Source organism: Amblyomma maculatum, chromosome 3 (genome assembly GCF_055883805.1).
Source record: "Amblyomma maculatum isolate TAMU_Amacu chromosome 3, ASM5588380v1, whole genome shotgun sequence".
Classification (NCBI taxonomy): Eukaryota; Metazoa; Arthropoda; class Arachnida; order Ixodida; family Ixodidae; genus Amblyomma; species Amblyomma maculatum.
The window spans coordinates 160,896,299-160,908,879 of NC_139346.1; positions in this window are offsets into that span (position 1 = coordinate 160,896,299).

Here is a 12,581-nt window from a genome sequence, read left to right on the forward strand (position 1 = left end):
GTTTTGCCTCAGACTCCGACGAGAGAACACTTCACTGGCGACGAGGATGGGATCACCGCGATCCCGAGTGCGCAAGTTCAGTAAATACTGACCGCCTTAGCAAAGCTCCTGGATCCGCTCCAGCCCTGCACAGCCGTCGACATGGCAGCGCTTCTGCCTTCGGCCACGATCGGAGAATTCTCGCCCGCCGAGCCTTCCTCCTGGCCAGTTTACTTAGAACGCCTCGAGTTCTACTTTCAAGCCCACGATATCCAGTCCGATGAGAAGAAATGGGCTTTCATCTGCAGTGTATGCGGTGTCGACGCCTGCTTCGCTCGCTCTGCGCACCCAAGGCACCTTCGGAGGTTCCCTTCTCAGAAATTGTTTCCAAGCTCGATAACCACTTCATCGGGAAACATTCCGTCACTATTTAACGCTTCCGCTTCAACAAGCGAGACCAGCACCCTGGCGTATGGCTATGGAAGTTGATTCCGGGGCCGCCTGCATAATCATCAGCGAGAACACCATGCAGAAACTTCGGCTGTCAAGGCAAGACCTATATAAAGCCATCTCTACAGCTGCGCTCTTATGCAAGGGAATGCTTAGAGATTGCGGGATCATTGGAAGTCACTGTCTCATACAGAACGAAGAGCGCTCGCCTACACCTTCTCGTTGTCCGAGGAAATGGCACCAGCCTGTTAGGGAGAGACTGGTTTTCGGCGTTGGGCATTTCACTCTGCGGGATAAACTACGCGTCTCAAATCGAAGTTCCGCTAACCTTATTGAACGCTGTCTCTGAATACCCAGAAGTCTTCGCTGAAGGACTAGGGAAGAGCAAGGGACCATCCGTTCGCATCGAGCTCAAGGCTGAAATCAGTCCCGTCTTCATGAAAGCACGTCAAGTTCCGGTGGCTCTACTGCCCAGAGTGGACGAAGCCATCGACGTTCTCGTACAGGAAGGCGTCTACCAGCCCGTGCGATCCTCCAGATGGGCGACACCGGTAGTCTCCGTTGTTAAGAAGAACGGCAAGATCAGGCTTTGTGGTGATTACAAAAGCACCGTTAACCAAGCAATCAAGATGGAAACTTATCCTCTTCCAACCATCGATCAATTCTTTTTCGAACCTTGCTGGATGCACTGTTTTCACAACTAGACCTCAATCAAGCCTATCAGCAGCTTGCCGTGGACAATGAAACAGCCGATCTCCTGACAGTCAATACGCACCGGGGACTGTTCAGAGTTACTCGCCTGCCGTTCGGAGTGTCGTCCGCCGTAGCCATATTTCAGCGCTACATGGAAGAGCTCCTCTTGGGACTACCTGGAGTTCACGTGTACTTGGACGATATTATAGTGGGAGGTCAAGATGCCTACGAGCATAACAATCGCCTGCGAGCTGTGCTGAAACGCATAAGGGACGACAACATTCGTCTGAGCCGAGAGAAATGCACCTCCGGCACGCCGGAAGTCACCTTCCTTGGATACCGCATTGACGCCGCCGGTATTCATCCGACCGAAGAAAAGGTCGAAGCACTTAACGAAGCTCTCAGTGCAAAGAACAAGCAGCAACTTCAGTCTTTTCTCGGACTGCTAAACTTCTATAACAGGTTCTTGCACGGTGCAGCTCACACCCTCGAGCCTCTATACCGCCTGCTTGCAAAGGATCAGTCGTGGAGATGGCGCCAAGAAGAAGCCGACGCTTTCAAGCGCGCCAAGGAGCTCATACAGACATCTGATGTCTTAGTCCATTACGACGTGCACAAGCCGCTCACGCTTGCCTGCGACGCATCTGCTTACGGCATAGGATTTGTCCTTAGTCACGGGGACAATACCAGACACGAATCTCCTATTGCCTTCGGTTCCCATACTCTCAGCTCCACCGTAAGGAACCATTCTCAGACAGATCGAGAAGCTCTGGCTGTCGTTTCCGGCGTCAAGAAGTTCCATCAATACCTTTATGGAAGGCATTTCAAGGTCTACACGGACCACAAGCCTCTGCTGGGTCTGCTGCATCACAGTCGTCCATTACCTAGCGTGCTTTCACTGAGGATCCTTCGATGGAATTTGCTCCTTGCACAGTACGACTATGAGCTGATCTATCGACCAGGCCGTCAAATAGGCAACGCTGATTCACTCAGCCGTCTTCCACTGCCCTCGACAAATGCTGAAAGTCCCACTATGACAGACGTCCTGCTGCTCGAAAACCCACCAGAAGCCTTCGCGGATGCATCCAAGATTGCTCAGCTGACAAAAAAGGATCGTGTGTTGTCGCGAGTACTCAAGTGGATTCGTACTGGATGGCCAACAAAAGTAGAGGACCAGTTCCAACCTTACTTCGTGCGCCGCGACGAACTCTCCGCTTATCGTGATTGCATTCTGTGGGGCTCCCGGGTCGTGATTCCACCGCAACGCCGCATGGAAGTGCTTCAGCTACTTCACTCATCACACCCAGGAATCGTTCGCATGAAGGGACTCGCGCGAGGTTACGTGTGGTGGCCGAAACTCGACAGCGATGTAGAGAGCACCGTACGTGCGTGTGAGACCTGCCAAGAATCCAGGAACGCTCCAACACGCGCTGCAGTCCATCCCTGGGAGCAGACTACGAGACCGTGGTCTAGGCTGCACGTGGACTTTGCTGGACCAGTCCAGGGCAAGATATTTCTTATTGTCGTGGACTCGTTCCCGAAATGGCTAGAGGTCGTTGTGGTGAACACTACTTCAGCTGCAGTCGTTATCCGAGAACTCAGAAGGCTGTTCGCCACACACGGACTTCCTGACGTCGTCGTGTCCGACAACGGTTCTGCATTCACCTCAGCTGAATGCCGACAGTTCCTCGCCAGGAACAATGTTCGTCAAGCTTTAGTCGCGCCATACTATCCATCTTCTAACGGACAGGCCGAGCGCTTCGTTCAGAAAACGAAGAAAGCCCTTAAACGACTGAAAGGAGGCGACATCGAACTTCAGCTGAGTCGTTTCCTGTTCCAGCAGCTCTTGCTGGCCTGCACGACTACAGGAAGAAGCCCGGCGGAGCTACTGTTCTCACTTCAGCTAAAGTCTGCCCTAGACTACTTGCACCCTGATTCCCAGGAGGGCGACCCGCGACGTGACCAGCTGTCACAGAAGTTCCGCGCTACACCGACCCGCAAGTTTGTTCCCGGTGACTCAGTTTTCGCTAGGAATATTTCGCCATATGGGTCTCGGTGGCTTCCCGCTATCATCTGCTCCTGCAAAGGGCCTGTGTCCTATGAAGTCAGACTCCTCTGCGGTACGTTATGTCGCAGGCACGTCGACCACCTTAGGAAGGGGGACTACTACAACCTACCCGATCTTCCTCGCCGTGCACCTGAACTCGAAATGCCTGAGCCGCACTCCGAGTCGGAAGAGCAGAACGAACAACCTTCTCGCACTTCCCTGCCCGAGCCAGACGCCGACTCACCAGATCCCGAGCACAGCCGCTCCGACTCAGAGAACGTATAGATGCCTCCGACGGAATTCCTCCGGCAACCGGCACCGTTCTTCGACGCTCCGCCCATGAAAGAAGGTTTCCTTCTCACCTGCGAGACTACTACGTCTAGCAAGGGGGGAGGAGCGTTGTGTATCGTGGTACTGCCGCTCCAAGCGCCGCTTCCCATGCTGTACCACGGCCGGTCTCGAGAGAGAGCGCGCTCTCCCTCGAGACTGGCCATGACTGTACTTGTCTGGCCTGAGCATCGTATTTCGCTCAACACCTCGTCCCCGCGGCTCTTCGGTCCTAGCATGTACGAAGCTACGCGATTACACTGAACTCTCTTTACTCCCTCTCTCCCTCTGTCTGTACTGTCTACCCTGCTTGTACGCTTTCGCTGGAATAAACAGTTTTACCTCAGACTCCGACGAGAGAACACTTCAGGATGCATCAGCAGGACGCCGTCAGAGTCAAGCAGATAGGAATCCATCCCACTCACAGCATTACCAGCTGTGTTCGAGCGCCCCGCACAGGCAACAATACCAGCTGCCTCCATGTGCGCCGCGCCGCCCGGCTCCCTGAGCCCGTCAAACACTTTTCAATAAAATGAATCCTCTCGCTGAGCGTCTAATAGCTCTCTTCTGCTGAACACGCTCCCCCACTGAACTGACGTCGTCCAAGTGGTTAATGCTTTCGCCCAGAGAAGGCGGATCGGCCGCGCTTCCCTCGGGGCTGTCAACAAGCGTAGCTGCAGTCGGCGCTGCTCCGACTGAGGGGCGTAGCGGAAGGGTTAGCAGGGTTACCTCCCCCGCCGTCAACGGGCGCGCGCGAAAGTGCGTCTGCGTCCGTCACCACGTTGTCCTTACCTCTCCTGTAGCGCACGGTTAGGTCGTAACGCCGGAGAAGTACGCCTATCGCGCTAGGCGTCCGCTCGGCCAGTCTAGGTGGTTCAGGCTCAGCTCGTCGTCTCAGCCATGCGAGTGCCATGGGATCAGTCTCAATCACGAAGGCGAATCCGTCGGCATAGTAGTCGAACTTGCGCAGAGCGAAGATAATCGCGAGGCATTCTTTCTCTGTCAGAGAATAATTCTCTTCGGGGGTTTATTAGCGGCTGGCGAACGCCACCAATCTCGGGCTACCTTCGTGCTCTTGAAGCAGAGCTGCTCCTAAGCCAAGGTCACTTGCATCCGTGTGGATCACAAATTCCCTGTTTAGGTCAGGCAGAAGCAGCTAGCTCTGTGGTTTCCGCGAGCGCATTACTGAGGCCTCGTAGTGCAGCCTCTTGCTCGGGACCCCAATGCCACTAACACCTTTTCTTAACAACGCTGTTAAGGGAGCTTGCAGAGCTGCGCAATCTGGGATAAGCGCGATAAAAGTTCACCATTCCCAGAAAGCATCTCAGTCCGCCTACATCTGCTGGTGAGCGAAACTTCCGAATAGCCCGGAGCTTTTCCTCGCATGGCAGAAGGCGTCCATTGTCTAGCGTGAACCCTAACAAGGTTATTCGGGTCGCCGCTATCTGAGTCTTATTCGGGTTCAGAGTGATTCCCGCAGACCTCAGTCTTACCAGTATGTCCTGAGATGGCGTAAGTACTCATCAATGGTTGCCGAATACACCACAATGTCATCTAGGTAGGCAAGAGCATAGTGCCACCTTGCACCGCCTAGGACACGGTCCATAAGACGCTGGTATTTCGCCGGAGCTCCAATCAGGCTAAATGACATTCGGGTAAACTGGAAAAGAACCCAGCTGTGACAGGTGAATGCGGTCTTCTCTCTGTCAGTGGGATTCATCTCCACCTGAAAGTATCCTCTGCTCGCATCGAGCTCAGTAAAATACTTAGCTCCGCCAACATTGGACACGATCGAGGGAATACTCGGAAGTGGATGGGCATTCTTCCGCGTAACCTCATTCAGGCGGCAATAGTCTACACAAAGGCGCTTAGTTCCGTCCTTTTTGGGCACCAGCACCACTGGAAAACCCCGATGGGCTGTTCGAACGTTCTACAACGCCTATATCGACAAGTTAGTCCAAAGCGTCACCAAGCGCTTTCCCCTTTGCCAAACTGATTGACCGGGTATTGCACTTCCACGGAACGGCGTCGCGTCTCAGTTTTGTGCTTTACTAGCATAGTGCAGTCAGGCCGCTCAGTGAATACGGCGTCGTACTCGTTCAAGACCTGAGACAAGCGCGCTTTTTCTCCCTTGACAAACTGTTTGAATTGTTCAGCATGGGGTGGGGAGGCCTGCCTTCCCCCGCGGCGCAGAGTGCAACCACAAAGGGGGCAGGGGTTCGCGAGGGAGGGAAGTCAGTCCCTTCCGCACCTTTTTCTCTCAACGCGGTCGGCCGACGAATTTTTTTGTCCTGCCGAAGGCGTTTCGAGGAGCTTTTCGGACGCTTGTTGCGCGTAGCATCGGATAGCAAGGGTACTTCTAATGCTTTTTGAGGTAGAACGAAAGGTTTTAGAGTGCCTTATGTTCGCTCCATATCTTCCGTTGCAGACGTCAATAGCAATGCCCGTCTCAACGAGAAAGTCTCTATCAAGAATGATTGGGACTGACAGGCCGGGGAGATGAGCAAGGCGCTGGCGCCTAACTCGTTTCTCCCACAGCAGCACAAGCTGCGCGGCACCGTACTCCCCAGATGGGGCTGGGACAGGTGGGTCACCGCCACTTGCGGCGGGGGCTAGCCCGCCACAGAATTTTTATCTGTTGTAGGCCGTAATTGCACCCGCCACCGTTTCGGTGGTGGACGACGGCTGCTGTTGCGGCGCGCGTCTATCTCTCCCTCTTCCTTTTCTTTCTTCTCTATTTTCTCTTCTGTCTGCACGAGGCAGCGGAGGTGGCTCAGCTACAGAGCCAGTAGCAGGCCCGTGCATTTTCTTTTCCTTCTTCCTACAGCCACAACAACAACAACAACGCGTCCGCCGTGCCGCTGGCTAGTCGGAAGGTGATGTTCCTCTCGCAATCGGATCCCACACCGACGGAGATGCTCACATACCTCGTCGCCAAACAAGATAGCGGACGCTCTATGTCTAGCAAAACCATGAACTTAGCCGGATGACAGGCGTGTCGGTGGGGGTCCAAAACGACAAGCCAACGGGGCTAGGAGTTTGTGTGACTCACTGAGCATCGCTTGTTGACGCCGCCGGCTGTGCAGTCATGCTCACCGGCGGCTCCGCTCCCCGAAAGCGCGTGCTCTCGGGCAGCAGGGCGCCTGCATTTCCTGGCGTAGTGCCCTGGTTGGTTGCACCGATAGCAGAGGACAGTCGGCCATTGCCAGGCGGGGCATCTGTCGCCGCGCGCCGGTTGACCATACCTCCCTGCCAGGTTTACCGTTGCAGATATGCGCTTTGCACTTGCGTCCTCTTGTCGGTATGCCGACCCCGATTCTGCTTGTTTTGGCCAGGCGTAGCGTGTGCTGTACACATGGCATAATTAAGTGTACGGGTCGAGAGCTCGGTCAGACAAGTTCCAACTGTTTCTCATTTGTCCATCACTAAATGCAACCGTTTCACCTCCCCGGAAACGAGGGCAGAGAGTGCCTCCGTTCTAGCTAGGCGCATCGTGGCTCAAGTGCGTCCGACGCTGACGGGGGTGACCGATACGTGCGCGAAGCTAGTATACACGATTTTACAAAGGGGTGAAGGGTGCTGCCATATTGGGGAGCTGGACTGCTCTCGTAGCGCAGCAAAGTGCTGACTATCCCCCCCCCCCTCTTAACAGCCCAGCCAAACCGGTTTCTTCAAGGGTCGTAAAATGGTCTATATGTCCGCGCTTGGCTGTTGAGGCAACCTTGTCCACATCTCTGAACTGAACTCATCGTGGGTAGGCTGCGAGGTTAGGGTGACCTTGTCGCGTTAGCAGCCCTAACCTCGCCGTTCGGAGCCGAGGGGTCTGCGATACAACTCGTCCAGCGCCCTCACGTACTCGAGCAAGAACATCGCCCGGATGCTGAGTACGGAGCTCCAGCTCGCGCCGCAAACGACGCTTGTAATCAGCGGGCAGGAATTAATCGCGAAACTGCTCTCGGAGCTCATCCAGCTTGCTTGGCAGGTGGCTGCAGTGAGGCGAAACGAGCGGGCAGCCTGATCGGTCAGTGAGACTGGCACGACCCGTGTCAGAATCTCGCCATGGGTAAGCCCTGTCGCCTGCTGGTAAGTCAGCATGCGATCCAGATACTCACATGGCACTGATGCGATCATGATAGTCGCAATTAACTGGGCAAATCTACCTCTAACCTCGGTCTCGCAGTTGGCGCGGATGTATGCAGAGTCGCCTGCACGACACCCGTGAGGCTTTCTATGAGGCGCAAAGCATCGCACAGCATAGCCTCTCGGGGTTGGTCTGACCAGAGAGATCTAGCTGAAAGACCGGCTGGGATGAGCAGGGTAGCGACGGCCGCTCCGTGCTCTCCATACATAGCGCTTGGCGAAAAGTGCCCCGTGTCGCCGCGCGTTGAGTGAGTGCGTCGCTTGAAGCACAGCTCGGCTCAAACGATTAAGATCACAGGGGCTAGCGTCAGCATCTGCGCATGGGCCGGCTGTAGCAGATACAGCCACGCCAATAGATTGTCATTGGGAAGCCATATCGGAAAGCATTAGCAGGGACTGGAAGTAAGACCTGCTCGCTTCCATGGCCTGTCTATGTCAACAGTCGGATACACAGACTTGGTTTGCGACACCTCTGGCCCCACATGGGGCGAAAAATAAGGGGGTTATGCTCGCAAGAATGCGCCACAGGAAGTGGGGGGATGCAGTCGCCTTCTAGCCCCGACATGCAGCCTTAGCAGACCGAGCTGTGACCCCCAACCCGCGGTACGAGAATTCGCTACTGCGGCGGGTTCCGGCCAGAGGGGACACAAACACCGATTTACGTACTCGAACAGTTTATTGTGCTAGAATACACGGCAAGGCACAACACTCAAATAAAACCTCTGTAGCGAGCATACGGGATGAAATAAACCACCCAATGAGGAATCACGCGCAAGGAGGTGAGGAAGTCTGCTCACCTGGCGCGGCTTCGTCCTCACGGCCCGCAGCGGTGAGTGCGGCACCGGGCGAAGAGGGTAAAGACGGCGGTCCCCCCACGGAAAATGCAACGTACGCGTGCACGCACAACCGTCGAAAGACCCCACAGTGAGTTGCGACAGACACACTCCTCGACTCTGACCAAGGAAAGGAGGTTTCCCGAGTAGGCTGGGAGGAGAGAGGAAAACCCGCGAGGTGTCGCCGCGGGAGACTGGGAGGTGGTGAGGGGTGGCTGGGGTGCCATCTACTCGCGGTCCTCCCTAGCAGCGCGTGTAATCAGATGGGTTAATTACGCGCGACCTTTATGAAGGGGGCAGGGGATGCGTGTGTATCCCCACAACCTATTGTCATAGTATTGCGCTTAACTATCTTGCATGTGCTAGTTTCTGGAAATAGGCGAATATGTCTCCCCAGGACAGGTGATAACCGCAGATCCAGACCATGACAAGGAAATAACAAGAAGAATAAGGTTGGGGTGGAGTGCATTTGGCAAGCACTCACAGATTATGACTAGCAGCTTACTGGTATCGCTAAAGAGAAAAGTATACAACAGTTGCATCTTACCTGTACTCACCTATGGAGCTGAAACGTGGAGGCTAACAAAGAGGAATCTACTCAAGTTGACAATGCAGAGGGCTATGGAAAAAAATATGGTAGGGATAACGTTAAAAGGTAGGAAACTTGCAGAGTGGGTCAGAGAAATTACTCAAGTCACTGACATTCTAGTGGAAATCAAGAAGAAATGGGCATGGTCAGGACATGTAGTGCGAAGAGAGGATAACTGATGGTCGCTTAGGGTAACAAACTGGATTCCAAGGGAAGGAAAGCGTAGCAGGGTGTGACAGGAAGTTAGGTGGGCAGATGAGGTTAAGAAGTTCGCAGGGGTCAAGTGGAAGCAGCTAGCACAGAACCGGGTTAATTGGAGACATATGGGAGAGGCCTTCGTCCTGCAGTGGGTATAGTCAGGCTGATGATGATGATGTGCTAGTTTGGCTTTCCTGGGGCTAAACTACGTCATAATAGGCATACACCATTAATAGTAAAGCCTGGACATTTGTACTTTGTTTTTAGCTGTATCCAATTATATCTTGGTTCAATGTATGCTGTGAAAAAAAAATCTGCTTTTCACTGGAACGGAACTTGGGGGTGTCGTGGACTATCAGCCACCGCCCAGGGCGACACCACCCGGTAAGAGGTCGTGTCGGGAGACTTGCGCGCGGGTGGGGCAAAAAGGCCTTCTGAGACAGTGGGAGAACGACTCTGTGTGTACGCGTATGTATCGTTCCTTTGTCACCGGCCGACTGCGACTGCGAACAGAACAAGCCACGAGAAACATTTTTCTTCTGCTGGTGTTAAACATGTATCTACAATAGTGTCCGTTATTTCTTGGTTGTTTGACACAGCCCTTTTATGCTCCAAGCGTTACTGTACTCTGCCAACACCAGCAGGATTCTGAATAATATTTGTAAGGGTTGGCTAAACAAAAGAAATATAGTAGTGCCCTGCTAGCATTTCTGTAGTCAAAGTAATATTGGGGCCGTTACCAGCAGCACTCATGCAAAGTACATAGGTATTTCAGAACTTTGGGATACTACAAGTTTTTTGTTATATCTTTCAGGAGCATATTTCAATAATGGATTGATGTCTTCAGTATATATCACCACATCTCCTCGTGCCAACTCTCCTACCACTACTGCAGTCACAGCGCAAGCATATGATAAGACAGTGTACTGCTTAGAATGTTGTATCTTTTGAAATGGCTGAGCATCTATTTTGTGGAACTTCTGTTACCAAGGCAAGGGTAACTGATAAAAGTAAGTGTATATTCCAAACAGCTTCCTGAAGCCACTAGTTCAACAGCTTGTGCTCACTCCTTTAACAAATCAGCCAATTATTCAAATGTCCATCTAACACAATATATATTTGACTAGAATGTCTTTTGGCAAGTGTATGAAACTGTTTCACCCCTGCTTGGAAAGATATCTGACTCCATCTTGAGCGAATAAAAATACCTTGTGTCAGGAAAATTTTGGATAGATCTGTCTTTGCAACATTAAAATTCACAATGTAACATTTCCAGCTGTGCTTAGCCTGTTTACAGCAAGCACACACACCACACAATTTCCTGTATATATACTGAGATGTTACAGGTTCAAGTCGAAAACAAAGAAATAATAACATGCAAGATGCATTCATGACTTCCAGATAGCTAAAATAGCTAAAGACGCTCAGAGAAACATTACAATAAAAAATGATGCAGGGCCTACATATGTGAACGCAAAACACATTGAATACAAGAAAGAACCCCTACTATGATCAAAAGAAAAACATCTCTTTTTCGCATATCTGTCTCCAAGCACATTCACAGATTATTTTTACACATAGCACTGCGTACATTCACACTGTTACAATTCGCCACCGTCATGTGTGACCACCGACACGGTAGAAGTAATGCAGCGAACGCAAGAGCATCAGTCAAGCAACCAGCATTTCGGCCATTTCAGCGCCGTACGTTCGGATGACTGCAGCTTCCTCCTACCGGCGTGTTTCATGTGCGTATGTCTGCAAACGCTGGCCAAGCCCAGCGCTAGAGGGAAGGAGTGTCGCCCCTGGCCGGTATTAGGAGGTTCCTCCACGCCGCAGTGCATGAGCACCGTGCAGAAACCTAGGGGGTAACACTCGCGGCAGGCAGCTCCACGAGTGGGCGCCAGAGGATTTTTGTAGCGGCCGGCGCGGGCGCCAGGACAGGGCGCGCGCTTGAAAGAGGAGGCCATGGGAATAAAATTAAACATGGCATTAAATTATACAGAACACATTTGCTCCCAGTTATATATCCCAGATACAGTAGAGCCTCTGTGCTACAAATCTCATGGGATCACGACAAAATTCGTATCAGCTGGACAATCGTATCATCAAAGTGAAAGAAAATAAGTATATACAGAAGCATAGGAAAAGCAGTTGCGCAGATATGACTACAGCTGAGAAAGTTTGTTACGGTCACGCGGTCACAGCTTGCCACTCGTGGCACACAGCGTGATAGGCGATCGCGACGTTGGCGACATGCGGGCCGCGTGTCTCCGCGGACTTCTCGCGACGCGTACAGCACGTTAAGGGATGGCGATTTGCCGGCCGCGTAGCACCACAAACGGGCGGAAGCAGGCTCGAGCATTTTGGAGCAGCTTTGGGAGCAGTGGTAAAGCCATTTAATTAAACATGGCTGAGCTCTGCTATGCCTCGATATACGCAGCAAAAAGCAGTGACTACCTCGGGATCAGAAGAAGTTAATTTCTCCAGTCTTCTGCGCCGTTCGTCAGCAGCTAAACTCTTCTTGGCTTCCATGTCGAGCGCGTCTAAGTTCACCGGCGTTCTATAATTCGTTTACAGGAAAGGAAAGGCGCAGCATCTGTATCTCGCTGAAGGCAAGAAGCGCCGCCCAGCGGCGTTGGAGCGCACTCGTTCCCGCTTGGTCCTCATAGCTGATGGCAGATGGGTGACGTCACATCATTGACCTCACCCTAATTGAGCGACTTAATTATTTTTGTCTTTGGCACGCAGTGGTAAGACGCCCGACTACTGTGCCGGAGTTCCCATGCTCAAACCCGACCTCGGCGGCTGCGTTTCGATGGAGGCGAAACGAAGTGGCGTCCGTGTGCTGTGCGATGTCAGCGCACGTTAAAGATCCCCAGGTGGTCGAAATTACTCCGTAGCCCTCCACTACGGCTCCCCTTTCTCTCTTTCCACTTTCACTCCCACCTTCCTCCCTTCCCTTACGGCGCGGTTAAGGTGTCCACAGAGCAAGTCTGACAGATACTGCGCTTTTCCCTTCCTGTGAACCAACCAACCAACCAACCACTTTCAAATTGCGCGCCAATCGCAGTATCTGTCGCGCGGAATCCCGCTATCATCCTCACCGTATACAAGCGGAATTATGAGCGGCGCTCCACGACCTGCGCCTCACTCACTCAGCGGTAAAGGGCTTGGCTGGGGATCCAAGGGATGGAGGTTCGATTCCCAGATGGATGCTAATTTTTTTAATGAGGAGGAGTTGCAAACCTCTTAATCGTTGCTAGGTAACGTTGGCAGAGCTTGGTGAGGGGGCTGCGCATTTGGCCTTGGCTGTGATGTCACG